Source organism: Argiope bruennichi, chromosome 6 (genome assembly GCF_947563725.1).
Source record: "Argiope bruennichi chromosome 6, qqArgBrue1.1, whole genome shotgun sequence".
NCBI classification, from domain to species: Eukaryota; Metazoa; Arthropoda; class Arachnida; order Araneae; family Araneidae; genus Argiope; species Argiope bruennichi.
The window spans coordinates 74924491-74938096 of NC_079156.1; positions in this window are offsets into that span (position 1 = coordinate 74924491).

Genomic DNA, 13606 nt, shown 5'->3' on the forward strand with positions numbered 1-13606 from the left:
CATTACTGATTGCCTTCATTCGCTAAAAGGTGAATGACGATGATTTCTTGAAAGAGAATCGGAAATAAATGCTTCAGGTAGTAAAAGAGAAATTCATTAACAGAGGTAGTCTGTCGATAATAATGAATGTGATTTTTATGAGTAATTTTATATCAAAATAAAAATTAAATGTTCTCTCTGTTTGATTATTTCTTAAGATCAGTTTTCATTTTGCATCTAATTTGGAGAAAGATGCAGCAAAGGCAAGTGAATAACATTATTTTCTATTACTTACAAATGTCTGTTGTTTGTTTTAAACTATTATACATCAAGAAATAAATAATTTTGAAAATCATTCTTCGGCAATTTTAGTTTTAAAGCCAATCTACTTAATTAGTTTCATTTTAAATCCGCTTTCAAAGTTGTCTTTCACAGAATTCCACTTCTTTCTGGTTGTTGTTGTTGTACGAAATGTTAGATTGGATTTCTTTTTTACTACTTTTCTTTGTTTAATTATTTAAATGAGGGGTTTTAATATTTTTATTTGTATTTTCATTTTGATTAATGCATTTTATCGAATTATTAAAAAAAATTTAAATTTATGTTCGTACGTAGTAGGAATAGGGATTTCTGTAAAATCGGAATTGCCATTCTTAAAGGGATCGCATTTATTCCAAGAGGTTGTATTTATCAGCTAAATACGGACATTTATTAAGAATATTCAAATTTTAAATGAAAATTGGAAAAAAATGAAAGAATTTAATGTATTTTTGGGCCTTTTTACATAAAGTGATTTTTATGAGTAATTTTATATCAAAATAAAAAATTAAATGTTTTCTCTTAGTTTGGTTATTTCTTAAAACCAGTTTTCATTTTGCATCCAATTTGGATAAAGATTAAAACTTCTAAGATGCAATAAAGGCAAATGAATAACATTATTTTCTATTAGTTACAAAAGTCTGATATGGCTATGGGCTATTTTATATTAACGGATTATATTATTATGGATTATATTTATATTTAGATTATTTTAGATTTTTAGAATGTCTATTTTAGATTTAGAGCCAATTTTATTTATCAGTTTTATTTGAAATCCGCTTTCAAAGTTGTCTTTTACAGAATTGCACTTCTTTCTGGTTATTTGTTGGAAGTACGAAATGTTAGGTTGTATTTTTTTTTTTTTTGCTACTTTTCTTTGTTTATTTATTTAAATACGGGGTTTTAATATTTTTACTTGTATTTTCATTTTGATTAATGCACTTTATGGAATTATTAAAAAAATGTTAATGTGCGTACGTAGTAGAAATAGGGATTTCTATAAAATCGGAATGACCATTCTTAGAAGGATCTCATTTATTTTAAGAGGTTGTATTTATCAGCGGAATATGGACATTTATTATGAATATTGAAATTTGTAAATGAAAATTGGAGCAAAAAATTAAAGAATTTAATGTTTTCTTGGGCTTTTTGATATTAAGGTTGTAAAATGTACAATTATCCAAAATATCATGTAGTCTTTAGGAGAATTGAATCTTTTTTTTTTGTTTTTTTTTTTGTTTTGAGTGGAAATACATAATTTTTTTTTAGTCATAATCTGCAATATATTCTTACTAGTGTAATAAATAATTTTACCAGTTGCCATATTTTATCTTTTAACGAAGCAATTTATTTAAATGGACATCAGATTAATATTTTAAAAACTAATATCAGAAGTACTTATATTATAGTCATCTTAATATTGATTACTAATTGCTTCTGGCCACCGGCTGATTCGCCAGCCTTAATACTGGCTGCAATTTTTAATTCATTTTTTTTTCTTTATCTCTTAATAGCTTCTCCATTAAAATGCTTTTAAGTTTCAAATTTTGAAACATATATCTCATATTATTGTATTTTTTTCAGTTTACTATAGATCCCTAATTTTCTGTTAGCTATCTTAGAATTTGAAACATAAGTGTGGAAATTATTAAACTTTAATTTCAACAAGAACTTTTCTGTTGAAACCAAATATGTTTTTTAAAAATGTTAAAAAAATAAAACGTGCATTTTTAGACACTATAGAATATTTTTCAAAACTTATGCAATATTTACAAATTATATCTCTGGTTTATTGCAAAATTCAGGTTTTGGTTTGCATTTAAAAGGATTAAAACTATTATTATTTAAATTATTTAAAATAATTTTTTTCTTTTAATTAACAAATGATCGTCTGAAAAGAAAATCGCGAAATCTAAATTTACATAATAATTTCATCTTAAGCAATCATAGTAAGTAAAAAACTTTGACGTCGACCTGGCCTAGGAGTAGCGCGTCTTTCCAGTGACGTGTGTATCCCGGGTTCGAATCCTGGTTTAGGCATGGTTATCTATCTGTGGGCTTGTGTTCTATCTGTGAGGTGTGTGAAAGCCTCCCTGTAAAAGAGGGTTGTGCAAGCGAATGTGTGTGTCATCTTTATATAAGCTTTGAAGCTATATAAGCTTTTGAAATTTTTTTTGTTAAGACGATCAGTGCAGTGAACAAAAATTGCTTGTTTTCTATATGCCTGGACGTTGTGAAAAATGTATTTCAGTTAGATATTGTCAAATCCGTTATTAACGTGGAATTCCCTTTGCATATTATGCCTAAAAATGTGGGCTTTCGCGTCTCGACAACCATAATATATTTATTTTTGTTTATATTAATGTCTGATATGTGGTATAGTAATGCGCCACCTATCACGTGTACAACTTTGACGCATATTAATAGAGTAGTGTTTGTTTTATTCCCAAGATTGCAAATGTTTCTTATATTTTGAGCTGGAGTATATACATTTACACTTCGACGATCTACATTAATTTAAACTAATTCAACAAAGAACGTATTTTCTTCTTAAATATACATCTAAGAAATTTTCTTTTTGTGATTTTTTAGATGTAAATTACCAAATATTGCCAGTAGTATTACACTCTCTCTGGTCACACGAATAAATAAATTTCTAACCCTGAAGTAAATAGCAAGATTATATGTTTCTTTATTTAGCTATTTGCCGAACACTGTTTAAAAGGTTCGTTACAAAGCACGAATGCATTTATTATTTCCTTTATTCATATGTTTAGAAAATTTTCTTCCTTATATAAAAATGATATATAAAAGATGTCTTCTCATTATTTAAAAAAAATGCGAGCAAGAAGAATGATCTCTATATAAAAAATATCTATTTGTATAAAAAGGGAATATGATCTATTTACATAGAAATTGAATTTGTTCTATGTATATAGAATTAATTGAAAAATTAGCATGAGCCAAATCTTATTGTACGTGATTCAGCGGCACTAGAAGTAACAAATGTGAATTGTGAGTAGCCATATGACCACAGATGTGATATGAAATTTAAAAAATGAGGATAAAAATAATTAAAATTAAAAAATAAATGATAAAAATAATTAAAATTTAAAAAAATAATACGAATTAATTAAAATTTAAAAAATTAAAATAAAAAATAATTAAAATTAAAAAAAATAATACAAATTAATTAAAATTTAAAAAATTAAAGTAAAAAATAATTAAGATTGAAAAAAATGATGATAAAATTAATCAAATTTAAAAAATTAAAGTAAAAAATAATTAAGATTGAAAAAAATGATGATAAAATTAATCAAATTTAAAAAATGATAATAAAAAATAAATAAAATAAAAAAAATTGATAATGAAAAATAATTTAAACGCGCTATGGGGAAGTTTTTAAACTGAGAAGACCAGAATAATAACCATCACAATCAATCAGAAGATAGAGAAATCTTTCCATCAATTTCACTTAATTGCAAAGAAAATAAAAAGAAAAAAAATAGGGAATGCTTGAAATATTTTTTCTTTAATATACATTACATTCTGAAATTGCATGTGGCATTTATGCGGTATCTTTACTCCTTCAGTACGTACACCAATTTTTTTGAACATTATTAAATGTCATTTTGACCACAAATTAACTGACACCCACTTACTTGTTCCATTGAAAATAAAATATAGTCGGAGTATATAAATATTTTTTTCATGGAAACAGGCTTAAATTTACGATACAAATGCAATTTTTAATAAGAAAAACCAAAATTGTATTTAGCCTTTTTTTTTTTTTTTTTTTTTTTTTTAACCATGACTTTTCCGCATTTATTTCCTTTTTTTTCAATCCATTCGTATAAAATTTATTATTTTTAATGTGAGTGTGGTTTTCATGTATAAAAATTTTGAAAGAATAAGAAAATGTAAATTCTATTATATATAATTTGCAGTTGAAATTTTATGGAAAAAGAAGTTTATATATACTACAACTTGCAAATTCTGAATTTTACTCCTATTTTTTTTTAAACTTAGAAAAAAAATTATCATTCCTCAGCAAGAATATAAGGAATTTTTAACATAAATTTGAAGTCAATTTATTCATATTATAAAAAAGAAATACATTTTACGTAAGGATATTTGCTAACTTTTGCAACAGCAGTTAAAGAGTCGATCTGATGTTTTAGAGTATTCAGAATCCACGCTTTGTTCGGATTCAAATTTATTTCATTTGTATCGATTCCGATGATCATTTTTCAAAATTTCATCCATATATTATGTCTATCAATTAGGGACAAATGGACAAAGGTCTTTGAATCTCTACTGCTCACCTTCTTACACTGTTACAGACGAAACATTAAAATAATTTCAAACGTTAGCAGACGCAGCAGTCAATTTAAGCAGAATCCTCCTGTAAAAAATGAGATTCATTGTTCCATTGATTTCTGTAATTCTAATCTTCTAGCTTTCACATGAAGGTATGGGAATTTACAGGGGATATTTTTTATAAAATCCTAAAATGTCTTAAGAAATAGAAAGGAAAAGACCCGTACAGGTCCTGATGGGTGAAAAGAATTTTCCGCATATCGTAAAAAATTTGTTAAGTATTTGAAAGCAATGTTAACCTCATAGTTAGTAAGTTTATGATAATGATAAGTTTATCTCCTTCTGAGATGATTTCTCCAAAGTGTGTTCACTTTATGTTATCCGCCCATATTCTTTCACAATTGTATAGAGGATTGCTTCGGAGATTGAATAACGTGGGAAGGAGCAAAAACATGACCTCTGCAAAAATTCTACATCAAATGTTCCCCGCAGGTCCAATAGGGTTTGAATCTAATGATATCCTATTTCCACCCAACATGGTTTTTAAACTTAGATAGTTGAAATAGTTTAAAATCCTACCTCAGTTCTATGCTTTTAACCAGTTGCTGCAGCTCTTTTGAGTTATTCCTTAACTTCAAAATGACACCGTTTACCACACAACCCTCTAATTTATCCATTAAATGATGGGGAAAAGCCCGAATCACTGAGAAAAATCTTCCTACAATGCAGTCTTATCTATCAAGGGCAGTTGCCCTTCTTTTGTTGATAGACAAAGCTACTCCTCCAACCCCTCTGCTTTTTCGCCCGTCATGTGGACGAACCCCAGGATCTATACAATTGTGCTCGGATGAACCGCTTTTTCCAGAAATAGAGGTCCGGTCATATGCGTTCATCTAACTGAGCCGTTCTTTCGAGCCGTTCAGACGCTAATGGCTTATCTGTAACACAACTAACAACGCTTTTAACGACTAGCGTCTCAATCGCAACGTAATCCCTATGGAATGGGCGAATCCATCATGAACCGTACTTTTCACAGGTAGGTACGTTTGCCCGAGAGGGGCAGCAGGGATAAACGTTGGCTTTTAAATGTTGAGTTGTAGCTCAACGCTTATCCCGGTTCATTTGAATCGTTTTTCGTTGATCACGAGGGAATACGTTGTCATTACTTTAGCATGTGAATGTGGATATAATTTTCCCCTCTATTAATGTCTGTTTTTAAATAACTATTTCTTATCTTTGAAAATGTTGTTTTGCAGTTTACAAATTTGTTCTTGTGTTGCGTTTCGTAAACAGATCATATATAATTTTTAGAAATGTATAAAATTACATTGTGAATGAAGTGGTAATGTGATATTGATATTTAAGTTTCATAGTATGTAATATGGAAATAAAACAAATCATTAACCATTTCATTTTCATACTTGTTGATTTTTTTTTGTCATTATATTACTCTTGTGCTTTGTAGTTTTAAGTAAATGCATGTTAAATTCTTGTAAAGGTAATAAATTAATAGGAATGAAATATATTGAAACATTGAATTTAAATAACACGTTTTGTGAATAGAAGACATATAATCAAAACTTAATGATCTAGGTCACCTTTATTTTTTAAAAAAATAAGTAAAACAACTTTTACATAAATTTAGAAAAATAATTTTATAAAGTGCTTACTGTAAAAACAACTTTATCACAAAGTTTATTTCCTACTCGGGGATCATAGACATAGCATGTTGAGTAGGTATATATTGTAATATTTATGGTATATCAAGCCTTTATTCAAGAAACAATTTTCTTAAATCGATTCTGATTTTATTAATGTTTGATTGAGATTTATTTTACTATATTATAAATTTCTAAAATTTTTATTATCGCAAGTTATTTTCCTCTTCTCAATAAATAAAACAAATTAAGTTTTATTACTTAACAGATAAATCTCATTAAATGAGCTTTAAAAATATGAACCTTTTTAATGCATCAAATAAAACTATTTTCAATTCATGTTTTATTGATAATTTAAGTTCTTTTGTAACAAATTAGTTCTACATAAACGACACAATTGTAAATATATTTAAAATATTTTCATTTGAAGTTATTTTATTAGTTCAATTAGTATTATTTGAAAAATAACATGTTAATAATGTCTGTTAGCAATTTAAAGTTGCAAAGAATTTTATTTTATAGTGATTTTTTTAACATAGGACTATATAAATTCAATTTTCTTATGACAAGTATAAGATTATATTCAATTACATAAAAGTATTAAAATGTAACTCCCTGCGAATGTTTCGGAGGATATAATTTTTTTTTAAATACTGGTTGTCTTTAAATTAGGGTTTGTTTTTCTAGTTATTAAGAAATCATGAAATATAGAGTTTCATGTTCTTACTTGCAGCTTCCTCAGTATATTTCAAAATATAAATATTCTTGAAAGATTAATATAATGGTCTTTTTGATAAAAAGATGTTCAGAATATTCACAATATTGCAGCCTGTTACTGACATTCTGAATATAGGAAAGGAATAAATCTTTCTTTTTAAAAAATGAAACCAATAAATTTTCCAGTTAATAACTGAAACAGAAGTGATATTGAACTAATATATTATACAAATATAGAAAGCCTGAATGTTCAGCATGTCACATGTTCTATTTCTAGTAGCACCAATATGTTTCCATGTGAAAACTTTTTAAAAGAGGGTTAGTGGAATTTGGCTTCATTCTATTTAGTTGTAGATGCCTCCAACTGGGGAAAGTTATTTTATGGTCACCCTGTAGTTTAATTACACAAAATTTTTGAAATATGGCAAAATGATTTTTTAAGAATTTATTGAAGAAAAGTAAAAATTGGAGCAAAAAAATTATAGTTAGGAAAGAATTAATTTTACCTGCTAAATCATCCAGCAGTTATTTTTTTCATGTTTAGGAGTATGAATATAATATCCTGAAAATTCTACAATTAAATAACAAGCTAATATTGAACTAAGCAATAACACTTGGAAAAATAGAAATTTGGTCAAATATCAAATTCTTATTGGTTTAACAGTATAATATAAACAAATTAATCAATATATGAAATAAAAACTAAAATAAATAAATAATATATAGCACTGTATTACACAATTTTTTGACTAAACTTTAATAAGTTAATGTCATAACTAAGCAGTTTTTAGAGTGATGAAAAATAAAACATATCGATTGTTAGCTTTATACAGCTATAAAATGTAAATAAATGTGTTCATGGTAATTTTTTTCAGATTGTTGTTCCATGACATAAAATCATATTTACAGTGTTGGGAATGAAGTAATCATGTTATCTTCCTTTTGTGAATAATTGCAATACTTATTAATTTATTTGAAAAATCTTGGTTGGTTTCATTATAAGTCATAAAAAGAAATAGTTATATATAATCCTTATGATGAGAAAGGTTTTATTTGATTTGTCAAAATTTTTCTCATCTAAATCTTAATGCTTACCTTATTAAAATGATAGTGCAAGTTTACACATTACTAAAGTTTCTACTATTTTAACAACAAAATAATGACAAAATGAGATTCTCATCTTACTGTTTATCAAATAAAATACAAAGATATCCTTACCAAATATGAAATCATGATAAAAAGAATTAAATAATAATTAGCAAGTTCACTTGAATCACAACAAGGAAAACTAAAAGCTAAATTTAGAAGAGCCTACAGAAGCAAACTGTTTTTTGAGATGTAATCTAACTGACATTGCTCACAAATGGTAAAATGTTTAGTATGTAATAAAATTAAATATAATAAAAAAGCAATATACATTTATTACGAAAACATTGTGTAATGTAACAAACAGAAAATGGATTAATATTACTATGAAAGGGAATACTATGCAATATTAAAACAAGATATTGTTTTCATATTTGTTATAGTCTGTTCCATCATTCTGTTATGCATTTCATAGTATATATATTCATACTTGTCACATCAGGTGACCAGTTTGTTCATCAGGAACATTGGTTGTATTTGTTTTTAGATAAATTGTTTAGATATAACTTCATATCAATGAGTCTTATCAAATAGTTTAGCATTAAAATTGTGATTTTAACTGACTTACTTAAATATTCTTATTTGTGTATTGTGATCATAACTTTTCTGATTGAGACTGTTACTTGACATCATGGCACTGTTGAAAATGTAAATAACCCTTTCATCTATCTTTTAAATTTGAGGTATTGTAACTTCACTTTTGCTATTTGTTTTATAAATTGCTCAGACATTAAATATAATACTTCTTTACTTGACTTTCAATAATGGGCGAAAACCATGCGATTAACTACATGATGAAATAATGAAAACGATTTGGATTTCAGGGTAATAATGTAACATTAAATGTAGGGGGGAAAATAGGTCCAAGGTGCACACGTCCACCATTCTACATATGTGTCACATTTGATACATGTAGGTCAAAGATTTGGCTTGTAGAGCACCAAAACACACACATTCAACTTTATTATTTGTATATAAATATATTTGTTCCACTTTTTTTATAATTAAATGTTTCGTTATTCGTTCATTGAAGCAAGTTATGTACGGGGTGGATAAAAAAAATGATTCCGTTTTTATCCTTATAATGTATTAAAATAGTTAAATATAGTAATACTAAAAAAAAAAAATATGCAAGTGATACAATAAATAAGTTTATTTACATAAATACTACAGACAATAACTCTGTACATGATGACTTGCAATTCTGTTATTTGGTTAAATGTTACAAACTGTATTTTGGTTTATATATTATAATTATGCTAAATAAACTAGTGAACTAGAACTTCAGCTCTCAAGAATTGAATAAATTTGATGATAGCTCAATGATAGTTAATAGATATTTTATAGAAATTTTTAATTTAATAAATTTAAATAATAATATTTTATAAACTTTCTATTGCAAACAACTTTTTTTTATTATCTATATAGAATAAGAAGTGAAATACTTTTTTTTACTTAATATACAAATGAATCTAAATTTTTCAAGGCAGATTTTTAAAAAATTTCAAATGCAATTTAGTTTCTCCATTGGTATATTGTATCTAATTATTAAAAAATATAGCATTGTAGTTTTATTAGAAACAAAGACAAACAAATTAAAAAAATATAATGAAAATAGTTATTTCCATTTTTTTTATTAGTATTTATATAAAAATATGTTCTTTTCTATGAGAAGAAATATTAAATTTCTATAATTTTATATTATTTATTTTATTGTTTTACAATAAAAAATTAATAATAACAAAATAAATTTGGATGGACACTCTAGAAACAAAGTTATAGCAAGTCTGAAAAGTCAAGGAAACAGAATGAAAGCAATTTGATTAAAACTTGTTTTAAATATTTACATAACAGCTCATTTTTGTGAGGCAGTTAAGAAAATGATATATTTGTTTTCATTAGGTTTGCTTCGAAATCATTAAGGAAACCAAAATATGAATGGCTAATAAGCATAGATAATATACTCTCAATTAGCACTGGAACCATTGTGCATTATATATGTAATTCTCATAATTGTGCTATAGGTAAAGGAAAAGTATTTATTCACATAAAATATAGAAATGTTACAGTGTTAAAGAATATAGTAAGAATATTTACAGATTGGTACCCATAAGGCTCTACTTAGCTGAATGCCTGCTAAAAATTTCTTTGGTAAGTGGTTAGTGATTAAAAAAAATAACAATCTGCTATTTATTTACTGAATTATATAGGTAATTCTCATAATTTATAAGACTAACAATGAAAAACATTTATACATGAATATTTGACCAAGTTAGTCCAACAAACATTGATATGGCATAATAGGAGATGCTTTGGATGTAGAATATTTTACTATATAACTTTCAAAAATCAAATAATAAAAATAGCAAATTATTTAGCATGTAACTAAATTGAAATACTAATATGAATTTTTTTTTTGTCTATTGAATTGATATATTTGGCTCTAATTTACAATGTAAAATTTTAATGAAAGGAATTAACATTATCAAGAGGGTTTTGCAATGAATAGACACATATTAAATGCACAAACTACATATAAAATGCTAAGCAAAACGTGTAAACTTTATTAAGAATGCGAACAATGCATAATATTAAAAAAAATATTACAACTGAAAAACATAGATACCATAATTACAGTTTCAGGATCAATAAAGTAAAGAAAGCGACAAGAAGGAAAAATTTACCTAAGTATTTTAAACACTAGTATATCTTCTCACGAATCATGTGATGTGTCGCATTTTATCGTTAAAAAATGTTCCAAGATTCAAATTGCCAATACTACAATTGATTTTGAATACTTAGTACATTCTAAAAGAGACACTATGAATCTATGTGTGCAATATTTTACTTGGATTTTTTCTTTTTAAAAAGAATTTATCAAAGCATAATTATTTTTAGAAACTATATAACTGCAACTGGCTAATGGAAAATAAATGTAAAACATATGAAGTTCCCAAATAATGTCTTAAATTGTGTTTTTATGATATGAGAACCGTCTTGGGATTGAGATTTTTATTTCAGAAAAAAATTGGCCAGCTATATCTTTAAATTGAGACTGCAGAAAATGCAAAATATCAGAAAAAATTCTAAATCCATTCCAAATTAATTCTGTTTGAGTTTATATTCTGAATTAACAACATTCTAATCATATTATAGAAAATACTTCTACAGAAAGATTATATCAGGAAGCTTATTCTATTTAAAGTATATATATTTCAGATACTTCAATTTGTCAATGTCTTTTGTGAGTATCTATGGTTTAAAAATCCAACTTTTAGTTTATATTACAAAATTGAAATGTTCTGATGTCATATTTTAAATTTAAAAATAGCAGAATCATTTTTTTTAGTTCATAGTAACATATTAAGAAATATAGAAATGTGAAGTTTAAGAATTATAAAAAAAATAGACATACACTGTTCTGGGAATGTGAAGGCAAATATAACCATTGGCAGAATATTTTTTTCTCAGACTATAAAGATATTATATCCATACAATCATATGAAGTTCTAATAGGCACATCTTTCTTATTTATTGCAGAAATAGTGCATGTTAGATGTAAGTGAAAAATATGTTTCCATATTATTCAGAAATTTTTCTGTAAAGGAATATTATATTACAATTAAATTTTTTTCAAAATCAGTAAATTACCAATTTTAAAGATGATGTATTAATGGAAACATTCGTCGGGTCAAAAGTACTTTTAAATGATTTCAAGATTCATTAACAATCAGGAAATTCAGAACCCTATAAAGACAGAATTAGTAATAATAATAATAAAAACAGTAGAAAACAAGTAAAAGCCACCTGAAAATGAATTGTCTGAAATATTGCCTTTGTACGTTTGTTGTGTTTTTGCTATAAATTTGATAAAATGGTATTTGTATTAAATATCCATTAAATAAGATGAAAGATCACTGAAAAATATGTTTTAAGCTAATATGTCGACACCTTACTCGGAAAACGCATCCTTCCACTACAGCAAAAAACGATTCAAATGAACCGGGATAAGCGTTGAGCTACAACTCAACATTTAAAAGACAACGTTTATCCCTGCTGCCCCTCTCGGTCAAACGTCCCTACCTGTCGAAAGTATGGTTTGGGATGGATTCACCCATCCCATAGGGATAGACGTTGCGATTGAGACGCTAGTCTTTTAACGTATTGCCGGCGCTAAACGTGTGTTCCAGTGTGTATTAAGCATCGAACGACCGCATCTGCCTGAAGAGCTTTCATACAAATCGATCTTCGAACTGTTAAGTCCTTGTGCATCACAAATTAAAATGACATTTTGTATTGATCAATTTTCGTCTTCATTACGCTTTGCATATGTTACAGCTCTAACCCTGGATGATCTACCTGCCGCGTGTTTTGAATTGGCTGATGATACCGAAGCTATTCTAGAAGTTACTTATAAGTTGAGACATATGTTTGAGGAGGAATTTGATTCAATATCTGAAAATATAGCACTACAAATCCATTGCGAGTCATTTATGAAAGCTGTTTTATCAAGGTGCATAATAATATCCGATGAACCATGTTATTTGAGTTTTCTGTTATTGTGTTCCTTGATTCAAACCCTCGCTGGGCCGATATTTATTTATGAAAAGTGCTTAACATATGTGATGATATGTTCCTTGTGCCTTAGGAGTGTATACGAAAGATGTTATAAGGACCTGTTTGATGAGATTCAAGAATTCGAAAGCCTTGGTTCTTTCTGCAGAAGTATCATCCCCTTTCCTGTTGAGGGGGAAAGCAAACTTCTGCTGTCTGTTCATGAGCAAAGAGAAATTAGTTTACTGCTTTCAAATGCAGTTGATATCGATCATAAAAATGTCATTCTTACAGATGCTGAGTTGGAAACTCTGTATGAAACTCTAACTATCATGGCTAGGAGAGATAATTTTCCAAATCCTTATGAGCCAATGGACATGTGTTGTGACAGTGATTCTTTTTCGGATGATGCAAAGGATGTAGAAGAGGAATTGGATCGTTTAAGCTCAGAGGAGGAGGAAGAATGTTCTTCTGGAGAAGATAAAATATGCGATTCTTGTCATGGAAATTGCTATAGATATTTGGTGTTATATAAAGCGGAGATGCTGCAAGAAGAATTATCTGTGGTGCGAAGTAGTTGTAATGGTTAGGTGTCAACCAAAATAAACATAATCATTGCTTATTGTTCATTTGTTCAACGATGATTGGTACAGAAAAAATTAAACATAATTGAATCAGATAATGTTAGTGAAAAATATATCATAGAACAAAGACTATCTGTGAACAACAAGAAATGTGATTGTAAGGATTATTTGTATATCGGAATAAAAATTAATTAATCTCTCTTTGTGGGATTATTTCTTAAAATAAGTTTGCAGTATTACGCATTTGATTTGGATTAATATTTTACAAAATAATAAAGGTATGTGAATAACATCATTTTCTATTTCTTTCTAGCCGCCTTTGGGACCATC